This window comes from Eublepharis macularius, chromosome 11 (genome assembly GCF_028583425.1).
Source record: "Eublepharis macularius isolate TG4126 chromosome 11, MPM_Emac_v1.0, whole genome shotgun sequence".
NCBI classification, from domain to species: Eukaryota; Metazoa; Chordata; class Lepidosauria; order Squamata; family Eublepharidae; genus Eublepharis; species Eublepharis macularius.
In genome coordinates, this window is record NC_072800.1 from 71,156,791 (window position 1) to 71,175,660 (window position 18,870).

Sequence of the window (18,870 nt, forward strand, 5' to 3'; positions counted from 1 at the left end):
TTTAAACAAACAGCATAATTCTATTCTTGAGTTGTTCTCGCTCAGTGGGATCAGATTGCTTCTAAACTCCTCATAAGGGAAAGTGAGATTGTCTAAGAAAGTATGACGTCTATCCCACTTCCATCCACCCTTCAACAGTTTAATAGCAGTCACAGTATTCCCAAAACAGAGGACACAAAGCTAGTATGTATTTTGTATCAAATGTGGCTTGTATGGTCCTAAACTTGGAAATGCAGATAAACCCCTACCATGCTCTGGGGACAAAAACCAGACAGATAAATCCCTACCATGCTCTGGGGACAAAAGTGACTTATGGCAGGGAAATGCCATTTTCAGTAGCAGCTGTGTGTTGACTGTGTAACATTCACTTTAGACCTAAAAGCCCCCAGGCTTTTCTTGCGTTCATAGAACAGACCCCAGTAGGTGGCAGTAAAGACTCATTAGGCATGGCATAATCCCTGCGCTTTGTCAGACTGACAGCAAAACTTTGTGTTTACTACAAAAAGAGTTTGGTGTCCAGTTTTTTGCATAATCTCACTGCAGCTATCATTTTCCAGTGGAAACGTGAACAGTGCATCTCTTCTCTGCAAACAATCATACCGACAATTACCTTAATGGAAACTCAGATGGCCACTCGTGGCCTTTGTCTGGGTTGAATCCACCATGGAAACCATCCAGGAAAATCTGTTGGCCACCATTACTGCTTTGTGTAACAGCGTTAGTAGATGTAATTCTCTCTAGAGAGACCTAAATCTATATTTGATTCAGTAAAGGACTCTATCTGTGTGACTCTTGTGAAAGGGCAGGGGGGAACCTGTCAGGAAAACCAAAGACACAAATAAACCATTCCTGATTTAAAACGTAGGAAGAATAGCATAGGGAACCTACCAAGAGGGGTATGAAGTGCAAGCAAAACATCATTAGAGGCAGAATTCTTCCTCCTCTCTCAGCAGAAAAAAGTTTTTAAGTGCCAACCCTTCCAACAGGTGCACAAAATATCAACAGTGAAGAAAAAAAAAATCAGCTGTGACTTTTCCCCCCTCTGGAACAAAGAGGTGGTTATTAAAGACTAAATATAAAATAGTTCTGTTTCAAGACTGTCAGACATGCATTTCTGCATCTGGAACATATTCTATGTCTGCCTTATATGTTATAAGGTGCCTTAACTACATATGAGACAATGTGGCAAAAGCAATGCGAACTCACACACAACAGAGCTGGGGGGAAAAAGTAATAAACGAGGGACTGAAGAAATAATAAATTCCTTGCCTCCAGGCTTCCGCATAACCTCCCTCTTTCATCACTTACACAGTTGAACTGACTTTACAATGTTCCTTAGTGTCACACCAATGCCCAGGCCTAGATTCTTGATGGGAGGGAAGCTATAAGAACGCCCTCTCCCAGATAGACCAGGTTCCTCCTTTTTGTTTTTTTTGTTTTTAAAAAGCAGTTTCTATATCACTTTATTGAGCTATAAGATGACATAGGCTGGCACTATTCTATCTAAATAGTTATTTTATAGGAGAATGGCTTAACAGCTAGGAGAAGGAGACCCAAAGGAGTGAACAGGAGAAGGAAATGGCTCCCTTTTCATATGTCATGGAGGCTGCATTGATGCCATCGAGAAATGCTTGTGGGTGGTGCTGGTTCCATGCTGGGGCAGGTTTGCTGGTGACATCTTGTTTGGATTATTACCATATCAGCTGCCTTGAAGACTTGCAAGGCTGCAGTTAGAGGATTCCCAGTTCAGTTCTGGGGTCCTACGTCCATGGATGAGCCAGTACATACATTCTGCTGGTTTCTGGAGGAGAGGTGAAGTCGGTGATGCGCTTCTCATGCTTGTTTGTTCAGGCCTGGAGGCTATCGAATGATGCTACATCACCTTCATACTGTGAGCTTTTCAACATAGTCTACAACAAAATCATTCTCAGCAATCATAAAGCACACTGAAAAGCAGTAAAAAAAAACCCCTACTGCTGCAACCTAAAAATACCTAGCAGAAGAATTTTAAAAGATTAAAAATGGAATAAACTTAATTCAAAACCAGCCAGGGACAAAAGATGAACAATGCCCCTACCAACTAGCAATTGGGAAAACATTAAAATGTATATAAAAATATTTTATCCTGCTTTTCTGAAACTGCACTCTAAATGGCTTCTTACCTCGACGTGGCAGACCTGGATCCATGCTATGGTAACCTCAAGACTTGACTTTTGTAATGCACTATACATAGGTCTCCCATCTAAGTTAACTAGGAGGCTCCAATTGGTGCAAAACACTGCAGCGCGACTGTTATGAGGAGCGAGAAGGAGCAGGAGCATCACCTCCATTCTGCAGTCACTCCATTGGCTACCTATCAGTTACCATGCTCAGTTCAAGGTATTGGTTATCACGTACAAAGCTCTTTACGGCCTTGGCTCAGCCTACCTAGGGGGCCACCTCCCTCCCTATGTTCTTCCATGGCAACTTCACTCATCTGAACAGGGTCTCCTACAGGTGCCACCCTCCACATGAGCAAAATCAACATCAGCTTTCTCTGTGGTGGCCCCTAACCTGTAAAATGGCCTGCCGGAGGCAGTCAGGAGAGCCCCCACTCTCCTAGCTTTCCACAAATGATGCAAAACCAAATTATTCAAAAAGGCTTTTGTATTGTAGTGTGGGGGGGGGGTCTCAGACACTTCACTAATGAGTTAGGGGCCATAGACTTCACCACTATGTTGCCTTACCTACTATCTGTTGTTTTAAATATGTGCTCCTATGAGCTACCTGTGCTTTGTGTTATCTAATGTCAGTCCTAGAATTGCTTCTGTTCTATTTCAAGAAGGGGGAAATCCCGAGGGAGACAGTCACAGACAATGAGTTATTCATTATTATTCATAAAATTATTACAAGGATTGGATCCTTGCTAATGCTATGTCTTTGTAAACTACAAAGGTTTATTTACCCTATGACATTGTTTATGGAATGTCCTTGACATAATGACATAATGTCCTTGACAAAATGACATAAATAATAATAATAAATAATAAATAAAAGGAGCAGTGTACATATCTAAACAGACAGTAAAACAATAAGAAAAAACCCTCTGTTCTACTATATATGTATCTTCCAGATAGATATTTCAAATCAGGAAAATCCCACTACAAATATTGTCAAAGTACTCCGATACATGAATTGTCGAAGGCTTTCACGGCCAGAGAACGATGGTTGTTGTGGGTTTTCCGGGCTCTATTGCCATGGTCTTGGCATTGTAGTTCCTGATGTTTCACCAGCAGCTGTGGCTGGCATCTTCAGCCACAGCTGCTGGCTGACTGTGACACTGAGAGATCTCTGTCTTTTGGTGCTACACCTCTGAAGATGCCAGCCACAGCTGCTGGCGAAACGTCAGGAACTACAATGCCAAGACCACAGCAATACAGCCCGGAAAACCCACAACAACCATCGTACTCCTATACAATTTGGCCTTACATAATTTCCTAAACCTCTGGTGGCTGCTCTTCAGGTAGCTGCTTCTTTTCAGTATAACCATCCAAGCAGTGAGGCCGAGCCAGTGGAAAAGCTCGGGTTTTTATGGAATATTCTTCCATGGTGTCTTCACCTGATGCTAGAACTGAAAAGACAAGGTGGCAGGCAACAGGGAAGTCATTCCACCAATGACATACCACTACCAAGAAAGGTCTGTCACTTATGGACACACATCTCAGAATGGGGAAATATGCAACAGGGCCTCCAATGCAAATCTCAATATTCAGGAGGGAGGGGGTAGTCCTTAAGGAACTCTGGCGCCAGCCCCTTCAGGGTTTTAAAGCATCAGCATTTTGACTTATGCTTGGAAATCAGTAGCCAATGTATAAAATCTGGTGAAATATTTTCCCAAGGAGAAGTAGCTGTCAACAACCACTTCATCTTCAAAAGCAGCTGCATGTAAAACACTCTGCAGTGATCTAATCTAATCAGGGCTTTTTTTCAGTGGGAACATGGTGGAACGGAGTTCCAGCATCTTTTGAAAATGGTCACATGGCTGGTCCCCCCCCCACGATCTCCAGACAGTTTAGATTGCCCTCCGTGCCGCTGGAGTGGAACGGAGGGCAATCTAAACTCCCCTCTGTCTGGAGATCAGGGGGCGGGGCCACCGGCCATGTGACCATTTTTGCTGAGGGTGATTTAAACTTTAAAAAACTCCCCCCTTGTTCCAGCTGACCCAAAGTGACGTCATTGTGCGGTCCTGAGTTCTACCATTGAGTTCCACCACCTCTTTTCCCAGAAAAAAGCCCTGAATCTAATGAAGCTAAATCTCTAGCTGAAGAACCACCCAGCTGGTCACACCATGAAGTACCACAGCTGAAACCTGAATGTCACTTGGAATGACTCATCTAACAGTATCCAAAAACTGTGAATCTGTTCCTTCAAGGAGAACATAAACAGACAGACTCCTCAATCCTTCATTAGTGCTACTGTTGACCAACAGCATCCCAGTCTTGTCTGGGCTGAGCTCCAGTTTACTGGCCTTCATCTAGCCTATTACCACTTCCAGACACCTAGTCAGAACATTGAATATCTTGGCTGCTGAAAAGGAGGAACGACGTTACAAGTGATCTGGAAGTCTCTATACTAATCGACAGATCTGAAGTCTATACTAATCGACAGATCTGAAGTCCGAGAGCCTATCTTTTTGAGCCTACAGGCATATCTGAATCTCTGACATAATATGGTGGATTCAACAACAAAATGGCTGCTGCAGGAGACAGAGCCAGCCACAAAATGGTTGTGACAGCTTACCTTAAGTCATGCAGTGAAGGTACTTGTCTTGGGGAAGCAGCTTCTGCCAAAACAGTGTTCTTAAAAATCTGCACAGCCAATCAGATCTCCAATAGACAATCAGAAGCCATGCTTGGCAAAAGCCCCACCTGGCCACACCCACTTTCTAAAAACACTTGGCGGGCACCAGGGAAGGTAACAGTGGGGATTCCATTGGGCCCATGGGCACCTTGTTGGGGATCCCTATTCTGGATTCACTTGACTTCCCAGGCCAGGAAAATTATGGATGGTTGTAAGGAAGTCCCACCTAGATCAGCCTATATTTTCCTCCTCTGGTCTGCAACCCTAATAAGTCATGGAGCTCCAGTCTAATCTGAGAAACCCCTGTTTGAGCCCCACAGCACACAACAGTGATTATTCCAGCAGCGACAATACCTACCGGCATCTAGAGACCCATAGTGAGCTACAGCAGAATTAAGTCTTGGCAGGAGAGAGTGCAGCCCCACTTTTAAAAAGCCATTCTCTTTGCTTTCCCATGTAGTTTGAGAGGGATGCAAAATATCTGCCCATGTGGGGTCGGAGGATCGCACATGGGACAGCCTTTGTTGCTAAAGCTGCACATTTTCAACAGCTTTCCGTCTTTCCATGTACCATAATGACAGCCAAAAATTCTGGCATAAATGGGGAACAGAAACATTCAAATGTCTCAGAGCTGTGCAATAAAAGAAACCATTATTGACACGCACTCATTTTACCCAATAACAACAGTGCATTTCATTCTACTCATTTAAAATGCATCTTTATTTCTGCAGAGGAAAGGGAGGAAATCTTCTAAGATTTTATAATGTAAACATGTGCTGACATTAATTATTGTAATATTTATCTGCAAAACAGATGGTAATGCTTTCCAAAAATGTGTGAGCAGTGATCAGAATGAATTTATGGAGGCTCTGCTGTTTCTACCGCATTCTCATCTAGGTGTAGCCTTGGACTCTGGTCCCGGCTAAGAGCTGCTTTTTCAGTGAAGTTCCACCAGACAGATGGAAAACATTATTAACTACTGTTTTCCTTTCTTGTCAGAAATGTTTTGTCTAATCATCACATAATTACACATCCATATTGTAGTAAATCACGCTATATAAACATTTCAAACAGAGTGGAACTATTAAGGTGAAATGCAAAATATTCCAGACTTTAAAACAAAACAAATATGAAGTGAACCGTGCTGAGTAAGAAAACGCTGAAATCAAGGTCAGACAAAAATATAACTCTACAATTTTGGCATCTGGCTTCCTTAGAGCTACATTCTATTAACCCACAGACAATAATATCCTGGGCGCTTTGATACGCCTTCTCCCTTTGATATACTTATTAAAGAAAATGCTGCTTCTATTCGGTGCTCCCTTCACAAAAATGAAGAAAGGGTTTAGATCAGGTCCTTCTTCCCATGTGCTAGCTTAATTTAAAGATGGCCTCAGAGGTCTATTTCTCTCGGAACTGACACTCCTTGAGCTACTAATAATTGAGCTACAAACATTTCAAAGATGAAAACAGAGACACACTTGTAACTGCATAGTGCCTTACTCTTAATGTGCGTTCATTTACCTGCTTGCACTCTAGAGACAGGGTGTTGCTGCATCCCTTAGAGACTTCACTTCCACAGATTCAAGGAGGGATCTGAAAGCTGAAGAGTGGCAACATTAGCGCCTCACTACACAACAGTTTTAAAAAAGAATATCCAGAATCTCCTGAAAAGGCAAAAAATGTTTCAATGTTTTACTAGGGAAAATAGAGACTGTCTTTGATAAATAGGAACCGTTGTAGCAGCCTGATAGCAAAATGCGCCATCTCTCAACATCTTGTCAAAATTAACCTTCCCTTGGGTCTGAGAATAATCTTTTAGCACCTTAGATGTCACATTTCCTTTGTGGTTTGAGGGTTTCAGGCATGCCAGATCAGCCCAACACTTTTAAAAAAGTATTTCTGTGTGGAAATACCTACTTTGCTTTTCAGCAATGTCCTCCATCTGAAGTTCAAATTCATGTTTGTGGGCACCAGGGAAAAAAGATCTCTCCCTCCCTTGGCTTAGTGGTCTGCAGTTCACCAAGGGGCTTGGGCGGAAGCAAAAGAGAAAGAATTATTGACAGAAATTTAAAAACCATCCTGAAAGGCAGTCTACAGTTAGACCAATTCAGTACAGAGGAAACAATTTATGAACCTATAATGTTCCCATCTTTAGCAGAAAGTGAACTCTGGCTGTCCAGACAAATCTCTTATTTCAACCACACAAATAGACCTCTTGCTGTGTAGAGAGTGGCGATGCACTAAACAGAAGGCTTACAGACTTTCAAAAACATAGGAAATGGAGGGAAATTATTTAAGCAGAGAACACCTTGTTTACTAAAGGGCAGTCTCATAGTCTGAGTTAATATTAGGATTCATAACACAGACTAGATTTAGAAGAGCACTAAAGCCCGTTTTCCAACTTAGAATCCCCTTTGAAGCTCCACCCAAAAGATACAGAAACTGGATATTAAAAATCTAAAATCAACAGCGTTACATTTAGAGGGTTAACTTGTTATGTTTATGGTTAGAGCACTATGTTGGAGTTTCAGCATTAGTGTTAGGGATGCCACAAAGTTCGCAATGAATGTTTCAGTAGACAAACATACCGTGTTTGACAGTCACACAATCACCTGCAAGTTGAACCTCTGATCTGTTCGCCATCTGCTGTCTGCCTTGAACGGCTATCAAAGTTTTGCAGATGTACAGTAGCTGGGGTGATGGCGTTTCATTTCCTTGTGGTGATGGAGTGTCATTTCCTGGCCTTGCTAGAGCTTTTGCATTTGCACAGTAGATGAGATCCATTCTATCTGGGGTCATGGAGGGTCAGTAGAACGGCTATAGCGGGAGACTTCTTTCCCTGGGTGTTGCTGCTCCGGCTGATGGTTTGAGGAGCAGCAGGAGCAAATTGGGAGGGGGGAGCAGCATCGCACCCACATTGTGCCATCACTTCCGGTGTGAACATGGAAGCGACGCCACTGAATCAGGGCAATGTTCTAGGATTCATAGGACACTATGGTAAAGCCATAGTTTGGGGTGAATCCTAGAGGGTTGTCCTGATGCAGTGACCTCGCTGCCAGGTTCACACCAGAAGTGATGACATGGCGTTTTATTGTTGGCTCCTCCCAGCGTCTCCACCAGTTGTCAGCTCTTGGCTGGAAACCCTATTTGGGTCAGATTAATTAAATGATGTGAGATGGGAACTATACCTCCCTTAAGGTTGTGCAAAAATGTGCATGCATGAAATAGTACTGACAACACAGACATAATCAAACATCACACTGTAGGACTGTTGTTTTTATAATTGCTGATGGACTGATTTGCTCTCTGTTTGTCTATAGGATTGCCTGCTGAGTAGGGTTGCCAGGTCCCCTTACGCTACTGGCAGGAGCCTGGGGAACCTGGCACTCACCTGTTGAAGCTCTTTCTGCACACACACACTCTTGGGGTGGCATGACAATGACACTTCTGGGCAGGGGTTTTTTTCTGGGAAAAGAGGTGGTGGAACTCAGTGGGTTGCCCTCGGAGAAAATGGTCACATATTATAATCTAATCCAATAATTTTTTTTTAAAAAAATAGATTGCCCTCTGTGCCGCTGAGTGGCGCAGAGGGCAATCTAAACTCCCCTCTGTCTGGAGATCAGGGGGCGGGGCCACCAACCATGTGACCATTTTCAAGAGGTTCCGGAACTCCATTCCACCGCGTTCCAGCTGAAAAAAGGCCCTGCTTCTGGGAGTGACATCATCATGGAGACCACAGGAGTGCTCCAGCACTTCGTGTTGGGCCAATTCTTTAAAGAATCGGCCCATTTGGGCCCCAAATCAACCTGGCACTCCTGGAAGTGATACTGTTGTACTGAGCCTGGAGTGCACCCCAGAAGGCCTGTTTCCCTGCCTTTCCCCCCTACCATCTGTGTGAGCGGTGATGGGGGGTGTAGGGTGGGATCAGGGGATCCCCTGCCCCCACCAGGATCACGGCAAGTTGGCAACCCTAGTGCTGGGATATGCTTATGAAATGTACATATCATCTCTGTAGCCTGTTCTCATAAAGCACAAAAGCTGAGACAAGAGCTGATTTACACATTACCTGGAGTGCCATCGTTATTGCTCTCTCTGTAATTAATGTCAAATAATGCCTGTCTACACCTTCTGCTCATGTTGCTGGTATAGACTGCCTGGTTCGATACCATTCTAGCAATGTCTGCTTCGTTAGGAGTTGTGACATCATAATGATGCATAATCACCCTCCCCACCTCTAGTCATATGGATGGAAGATGAAGATATTACTCAGATAAGGAACCTATCAAGGACTAGGTGGCACTGGGTGTGTCAACCCCCAGGTGGGACCTGGAGATCTCCCAGAATTACAGCTGGCCTTCAGACTACCGAGGTCAATTCTCCTGGAGGAAAATGGCTGCTTTGGACAGTGAACCCCATTGAGGTCCCTCTCCTATCCAAATTCCACCCACCCGAGGCTCTACTCCCCAATTTTCAGGAAGTTCTCAGCCCAGAGCTGGCAACCATAGGTGGCACTCACCCTGCCCCAGCTAATACGTATACTAGAACTGAGAATATGCTCTTGCTCAGGATTTCATGTGGCCAGTTCTACCAACTGACTACCACTCCACAACTGGGCACAGTTAAGCAAAGTATACACTGTAATGATGTTTCCTTCCCTTGTTTCAAACTTCAAGAGCTATCATGTCCAAGACTCACATAGAGCATGCTCAGAGGACACCTATAATGACACAATGTCCATCCAAACTCTAGACCTTGGCTTGCATTTTAAAAGACTGTATACAGCATATTCATGTACTCTTGCTTCACTCAGCACTCTAAACCAGGGGTGGGCAATTGTTTTGGCTCAGGGGCCACTTTGTGGGAGCAGAGGTTAGCGGAGGGCCGCACCTTTTAAAATGATTGCATTCATTAGTTAACTTTGCATTTCAGAAAAGGTATAAATTGTATCATAAAAATCAATAAATATAAATTAAATAAAATAGTGGTAGTTTTATTCAATTTATTTATTGTGCTAATTTCTTGTCATCTATAGCTGCAAGCATATTTAATTTTAGAATCAGTTTAATGAGACAAATGTACCCTATCACACTTTTCTACAATTTTTTTGAAACCAGGAGTGAGATTGCTTGTTGAGATTCTCATCACAGCCTGCACGGGAAGGAAATCTTGGTTCAAGGCGGATTTTTCTGACTGTCTTGGTGGGCCACAAAAAACTCTGTAGCGGGCCGTATGTGGCCCGCGGGCTGCACTTTGCCCACCCCTGCTCTAAATGAACAATGATGGTTTTTCAAGGGCAAGAAGGGGGCCATGCCAGCTGCCTGCAATCTCGACGGCAACTGGAAGGAGGTTTTATTTTATTTTATTGTTATTTATGTCTTTAATAGTCTGCCTTTCTCACTGAGACTCAAGGCAGATTACATAGTGTGAGCCAGTACAATCAACATCAAGACATTTCCATATATAAGTAATGGGTATACAAGCAGGGCTTTTTTTCAGCTGGAACGAGGTGGTACGGAGTTCCGGAACCTCTTGAAAATGGTCACATGGCTGGTGGTCCCGCCCCTGATCTCCAGACAGAGGGGAGTTTAGATTGCCCTCTGTCTGGAGATCAGGGGGTGGGGCCACCAGCCATGTGACCATTTTCTCTGAGGGCAACCCACTGAGTTCCACCACCTCTTTTCCCAGAAAAAAAGCCCTGTATACAAGTAATAGGTATATACATGCAATTTGCAAGATTTAAAGAAAAAGAGCATGAAAAGAAAGGTTTAAAGATTTAACAATGCTGAAATATAGCACAAGCAAATTCCATGACTGGTATATTAAACAACATAGGAACTACCCAGTATGATCATACTTATGGCAATAGTAGTGAAGTCTGTGGTCCCTCCTTGTCCCTTTACTGATGGCTTCCCTATCCCTTTACTGATGGATCTCTTGAGAGGTTATGATTGGAAGAAAGACTGCATGGTGTAGCCTGATATCATGAGATCTTGGAAGCTAAACAGGGTCAGTACTTTGCATAGGGGACACCAAAGAAGACTCTGTAGAGGAAGGCAATGGCCAACCACCTCTGCTCCTCATTTGCCTTGCAAGCCCTTTGCTAGGAATATTGTAAGTGGGTTACAACTTGATGGCCCATATAGATTACAATTATGAGCCCCTTCTCCCCAGGGGAAGGGCTATCAGACAATATGTTCGTGAGCTTCAGATGGTAATAGAACTGCTTGCCAGAGTGACAGCATCAGAAAAATTCAGTGACACCTTTTCAGCACACATATAAACCACCATGTTTGGAAATGACTTCGGTGGCTCTGGTTACAGTTCAGATCCTCCTAGCTTTGTCACAAAAGGAGGGTAATCGCTTCGTAGAAATACTGTGTTTTCCATGCATATCTTCTTTCCCAGTATGGTTTTCCTCACACACTGGCTGCTTGACTGTCTAGTCTCAGTTCAGTAGAATTTTCCATTACTAGACTTCAGCAAGAATTTCTTGGCTAATAGCCTTACTTCACCCTTCATATTCCTTCTTACCTGCTCAAAGTAGATTCCAGTGGCTGACCTCAGCTTGCCCAGAACCTGTTTTTGTCCTACTCTCAGACAGACTTCTTGGCTTCTGAACTTTGTTCTTGCAAGTCATGCTATCGCCTGCCGTCTACTTGTTTTTTAATCCTGAAACCACTCATATTTGTAAGCAGGAGTAACCTGCTTACAAATACAAGATTTTTAAAATATCCTTTTGGGGCTGAAATTTATCCAGAGCTCTCCTACTCCTATTTTCAAGAAAACTAGAAAAATATTTTTAAAAAAATTAAAACTAGGCCTACTTCTTTCTTATGCCCTGCATTAAAAGAATCTCATTTGAGTTAGAAGAAATGTTCTTGATATTAACTGTACTAATCTCACACTGTGTAATCTGCCTTGAGTCTCAATAAGAAAGGTGGACTATAAATGACATAAATAAAATAAATAACTATCAACGTGTTCTTATGCAGTTATTCCATTTTAAGGCCACTGAAATCACTGTGCTTAGACTGGAGTAACTCTGTACAGGATTGTACTGTACATTAACGTATGTGTAATCTTTTAGATCGCTAACAGTGCCATCTTAAGGTGAGTTACATCCTTCTGAATCCATTGATTCTATCTCATTTGTTAGAATATGCTGTTTACATCAGCCAACGTCTGAGCAGAGACAAAAGTGCCTCTTAAGTTTTCTGATTAGAATGGGCCTAAGTGTGTTTAACTCTGTTTTGGATTCCAACTTTTGTGTGTGTGTTTTCAAGGCTAAAATATATTTGGTGACAATATATTTCCTGCTGTTTTAAGTTTATTTGTGTTTTATATATTAGAGACAAATGCTTTCTAAGTATTACTTGTGCAATCAGTTTGATTCACATGTTGTTTTGGTTTGGCTTTTTTTGCAGATGTGGGAGTTATTTGAAACCTCTGTAGAGGCAGACATGAAATGGCAACACTTTCTTCTTGAGGAACGTACTGGTAAAAACACAAAGGTGGTGTGATAAAAAGTCAGGTTAGCATTTTACCATTCTGTTGCTATGAAAACTGGTACAGTAAAATACTTCTAAAGATAAGAATTTTTAAAACATCATCATCAACATACATTAGAAACATCCATACACTATATACGGAGGGATGACATCTGTGACATCTTTCCCGGAAATTTGCCACTATCATGGGCAGAGACGCTTCCCAACACTTCTGCCTTAGCTCCTTTTTTCTGGAGATGCTTTTTACTGGAGTGGACCTGAGACATTCCATTTGCTAGCACGTGTTCTGTCACTGACCTATAACTCCTCCTTACCTGAAAACCAACAGTTGTACATAACTTATATGTGGCATATTCAGGGCTCATTTCGAGGGGGAACGCGCCGTAACACAGTTCCGGCAGTTCCCCAAAGAGGTCACATGTCAGGTAGCCCTGCTCACCTGACTCTCAGCCATTTTGGGCCTGTTTCAGTCTGGATTGGATTGGGCCTCTGACAGGTGGTGGATCACTCTCCCGCTTAGCAGCAGCCTGATCCTGACCATTTTAGGCCCCTTTTCGGCCATTTTCAGCCCCTTTTTGCCATTTTGGGCCCAGTTTCAGCCCTGAATGGCCAGGATTGGGTCCAAAACAGCCAGGATAGGTGATGTCAGGGGGTGTGGCATATGCAAATCAGTGATGCTAATGACACATTTCCGGTGATGTCAAGGGGCATAGCATATGCTAATGAGTTGTGCTAATGAGCGATGTTAATGAATTCCTCCAGCTCTTTTTCTACAAAATGACCCCTGGGAATATTTATCATTTATTTATCATATATATCTCATAAATATTCTGCCTGAACTTTACAAGCTGAACTTTATAAGCAATTTTGTTCGCCATTCTCACACTAATCATATAACATGACATAGGTCAACAAGGCGTATACTTGCGTAACATATACACATTCAGCTGCAGTCCTCATTTAAGTTCCACAGCTTCTTTTGTTGCCTGATTTGCCATACTGAAGCAAACGTGAGATGCAGATATACTTAAGAGGCAGAAGAAACAACAACAGGTCATTGTGAAGAAAATGAAATTATCGATCATCACAACATCAGGACTGTGTTATTCTGCTGCTTTAAAACACAGTATAGCTGGCCATCTTGTTTCTCTTACTACGATGGCAGCTGGACATCTGGAAATGGTATGACTTGTGGCAAGCATTAATAAAGATTTTTTAAAAAAAGAAATGCCATTAAAGTAGCAGTCTGCCAGAAACACAATTAAGGAAAATTAGCTGAAACTAATCAAAAACACATAAACCTGAAATACTAGATTGCCAATGGAAAATTCTGGGAATGCATTTATTATGACAGAAGAGGAATATGTATTTACACATTTGTGAATATTAGTCAAGCTGTATTGTATTACCTAGAAGTATATAAGGAAAACGTTTGGATAAAGGAAGGAAAAAAGATGGTTAAAATGTAAGAGAAGGCAGGAAACGATTCATAATGCTATGCTATGGAATCTCAAATCAGTCCCATCGGCAAATGTAGCACCTATTGTAATGAAGAAATGATTTAAACATAAAATGTATTGGTAAAACAATTGGTAATGCTACAACCTCAAGAAATGAGAAACCCAGTGAAACAGAGATCTGCTAAGATGCTTCCCGAGATCAATGTGTTTTAAGACACTGTAACATAAATGGCAGAATGAAGTTCACACAAAATGCTCGCATCAAGTCATAACTGAATTACACATAGGAGAAAATTATTCATATAGATAGGTGGATCCAGACTTTGGCCCAAAGAGCATCATTTTCTGATTTCCCTGGAACCCCAAAAATATAGCCCCTAAATGCCATTTTTAAAGGCCTGCTGTCTCCCAGAAGCAGCATTTTAGGGGGTAGTTTGGGCTGTAGGGAGAGGGGAGAAGGGAGAAATTTCAAACTCAGCATGCAGGAATCCATGCATAGAAAATGCTCTGGGGGACCCCTCCAGTAGTGAGCAGCCCTGTGTTTAGCCTTTGAGGAGCATAAGGAAGATTGTTCCAAAACTCGGCTGAGGCATCTAAAACCACCACCACCACCTTATATCTCTATTGTGATTTCCCAGATGGTTCACAAGATAGCTTGTTGAAGACAAAGGACCAATGGGAAACTGAACTGATTATGATGTAGGAAATCCAACAGACTCGCTGTACAGTCAGGAAACAGTACAGAAATCCGTACAACTTGGTCGTTCTCTCACTTGCAAGGGGCATGTAATAATCCTGTCCAGAAGTATCTTAATTTGAATGCCATTATGAGAGAAGAGGGAAGAGGTGCCCACCTGAAGGTAATAATAGCTCAGCCAATCCCCTTCTCATTGAGGTGCTACGTTTTCTAGAGCGCAACTGGGAGCGTAGCCACTTAGGGCCTAACAAGATATTTCCAGGGATGTGAGGCAGCTGCCAGCCTGTGACTTGCCTAAATATCTCTGTGGCAATATCCAGAATACATGGCGCATCACCATGTTCTCCTTCCCTTGAAAGTGGAAGCCAGTCCATTGGAGAATGGATGGGATATGCTGAGTGCAACCATAACCATTTCACAGCTTTCTTTTTAAAGACTCTACTAGGGCACGAGTGGGGGATTTGTGGGTTCAGGGAGACACTGTCATCCTTCCCCATAGCATGTGTATTTATTTCTGACCAAATGGGAAAAAAAAATTGAGACCAACATCTGTTTGGTTAATGAAAACAAAAGGGAAAAATTGATCGAATGATATTTCTTATCTTAGTGCCTGGCAGTTTGATCTGGAGAATTCTCCACCTTTTCTCCGCATTCTCCACTCCTTTTCTTCGCAATAGTTACTGCTGAATCTGTGCTGGGCTTTGTCTTGCTGTACCATCCTGTCAACCAGTGTTCTAAAAGAATCTCCCTCGCCTCTCCTGTGCCTTGCTCAGTTTCAAATGGATCCAAGAGGCCATATCTTGGTCTTCCTTGGGAAATGTAGTCCTCCATGTACCTGAGAGTATCAAGTGGCATTCAATCACAACCTTAAGAAAGGCAGTTAATAATGCAGTCCTAAGCAGAGTTACATGCTTCAAAATCCACTGAAGTCAATAGCCTTAGAAGGGTATGACTCTGCTTAGGGTTGCATGGGAAGACATTTTAATAAATAATTGCATAGATGCTAATTTTTGTGGCAATGTCCACTGTTGCTACCTCAGGTGAGGTAGCAAGCTTTGCATATTCAGCTCTGTTTACATCCTTCATCTCTTAAGTGCTATCATTATGGGATTCCTCATTACAACATTGTTGCATACCTTTTTGCAAGTACTTCAGGTCACATTCTGCTACGAGTGCATGTTTAAACCAAAGTATGCATCTCTATTATTTAAGAGAGAGAGAGCTGCTGTAGCATACCATTTAAGTGGTTGGGGAGCAAAACAGCACTCTTCTGGTTTGAATCTCACTACTGCAGGAGCTCAACAGGTGGCCTTGGGCAACCTCTCATCCCCAGATCCCCAGCTACATTGTGAGGTAACAGAAACACCAACTTTGTTCACTGCTTTGAGTGGGGCACTAATCTGTCTAGAAGAGTGGTATATAAGCATAGTTGTTGTTGTTATTATCAGGGCTTTTTTTTCAGCAGGAATGTGGTGGAACAGAGTTCCGGAACCGCTTGAAAATGGTCACATGGCTGGTGGCCCCGCCCCCTGATCTCCAGACAGAGGGAAGTTGAGATTGCCCTACGCGCCGCTGAGTGGCATGGAGGGCAATCTAAACTCCCCTCTGTCTGGAGATCAGGGGGCGGGGCCACCAACCATGTGACCATTTTCTTCGAGGGCAACCCACTGAGTTCCACCACCTCTTTTCCCAGAAAAAAATCCCTGGTTATTATGTTATTGTGCTTATTTCACAGAATTATTTGTTGTCGCATCCCATAAGAGAAACAGGCCTGAGTTTCATGTTAAGAAAAGGGAAGTGGCACCAACATGCACACCTTTACACAGAAACGGTCATCATATTTATCTCGTTACTGATTTACTGAAGCTTTTCAAGTCAAATTAGACTGTTTCCCTATGAGGAATAATTCTGCAGGCATCTGTTCTGATATGTGCAAAAGTTAGTCTCCTGCAATGAAGTCTCCTTCTCCACTTTGTTACCTCCAGCTGACTTTTGTCCTACATACCATTCATTAGATCTGTCAACAAATGAAACAATAGAAAGTTTCAGGTTTTCAACACATGTTGCAGTACAAGAGTACAGAGATTGAACAAGAGCATCAAGAGAGCCAGATAACTCTGGCCATTTCCACACATGTTGAATAATGCACTTTCAATGCACTTTAGTTATCCTTTAGAAGTGGATTTTGTGTTCCACACACGAAAACCCAGTTCCAAATGATCACTAAAGAGCATTGAAAGTGCATTATCCAACGTGTGTGGAAGCAGCCCCATCACAAATCTGAGGGCTAAATCTGTAACTGGAGAGAGTGGGTCCCATCCACTCAAGCTTGTTTTTTGAGGGCTGTGCCCATGTATTTCAGTGTGGTGAAACTATTCTGCATCATGGGATATTATTGAATCTCTTTACACCAGACATCTTACACGGGGATGCTCCAGTGACTTACTTTCTGAGTGGTCTTATATTCACGTGTACTCTGTGTCTCTCTAGCAGTGCATGTATAACCACAATGGGAGAACAAGTGAAATATCTTTTGCTTGATTCTACTTGTGTAAGATGGAGTCATTGTCAGCTGCTCTTAAGCTTCAACTGGCCTTCAGAAAGTACCAGCTTGATCCAGATTCTGCGCCACTGCCTGCTTCCACACACAGTTAAAGGGGAGAGATGAAGAGGAAAGTGAAACATAAAAGATATGGGTGGGAATATGGGAAAAATGCAGGATGGCATTTGGTCAAACTAAGAAATTCCCTCTGCTTCTAGAGTTGCCAACAGCCCCAAAGAGAATGCCCTGTCTATTTAATAGAGATGTAATGTGTGGAAATGGGCATGAAATAAGGTCACCTGGTAGACTAGCCTATATTAAAGGGTCAAGACATTTTTCTTCAGGCAACCCTATCACCTCTTCCTAGGATGGCCAGATCTCATGTTATAGCTGTAGAGAGAGAACTCTCCCCCCCCTCCCCCAGCAGCTGCTTGGTGGAGCAGCAGGAGCAAAATGAAAAGTAGCATTATGGCAACACCAGTTTGGGTTATGTTCCTGGAAGTGTCATGGTATTGCATTAGTGCTCTAGGAATTTCCTAAATCTCTATGGTTTTTATCACAGAGATTTAGGAAATCACTAGAGCATCACTGCAGCATCACTTCTGGGTACATAACAGAAGTGACCTTGTGGTAGCATGCACCACAATATCATCCTGTCTCACCCCCAAAAGCTCCTGAGGTTTGCCAGACATCTTTCCTTCCTTAAGTCAAACAAGTGCATCATTTGCAGTGGGTAACTTAAGCATTGGTGGTGTGCAGCAAGGATGGGATGGAGAAAAGAATTTCACACACTGGAAATCTTTTCCTTTCCAGTCTTCTCCCTTCATGTCCACCTCTTTGGTTCTGATTTCCAAGAGATGCAAAATCAGTGCTATGAGGGAGAAGTAAATGTGGTTGTCATGTAAAAGAAGTGTATTTATGTATATTTATGTTCCATTCTACTTTTACCCTGGACCAGTCAGAAAAATGCCATGTCACAGTATACACCAGCCTTCCAAATGGCAATATTTTGCTTTGAAATAGCAGGAGGATAGTACTATCATTAAAATTTAGCTTGGCCCATGCATCTCACAATCATCCTTTTGCATAGGGTCCTCTTTTCTTTGCTTTCTTTGCTTTTCTTTGCTCTTCTTCCACCATATTATGCTGCCCATTTTCTTTGACTATCTCATCCAAGGCAAATTCACCTGCGAGTGCTGGCATAAGCCTCTAGTTTTGTCCTCGGAATTACAATCCTTTATTTGATGTGGACTGAAGACAAATGAAAGTATATGTTAACTCTGCTGTTGACACAATAAGAATCTTTCCGAAACGCTCCTGTCTCCATCCTGAGTACTGTGTCTAGCAATTCAATTTTTTAAAAAAAGTTCTTTGCTGCTCTCATGAGATTAGCCCCTGCTAGTCTGAGCACACAGTTTACTTGCAGGCTTGCTGGACTTCAAAGATTTCAGGTGTGGCTATCTGACTTAGTCACAAGGTCTCAAGAACATAAGTTTTAAAAACCACACTATTTAAATAACAGCGCTCTTGAAGCTATTCACAATGGTTACAAATTACTGCACATTCAGTGCTGTGCTCTGGTACAGCCACCCCTCCACTCCCCCCCAAAAAACCCTGCAAGCAAAACAGATTGAAAAAAACATGCTTTTTTCAAAGATGTGATTCCAGAGAAGTGGCTATATTGCAGAACCCCCCCCCCCCTGGAGCTACGGCACTTTAAACCCATTTATGTCACTGAGATTAGACTGGAATAGGATTCCTTTTACATCCTCCAAAATGCTGCAAACAGTATAACAGAGACCCTTGTATTATGTTATATCT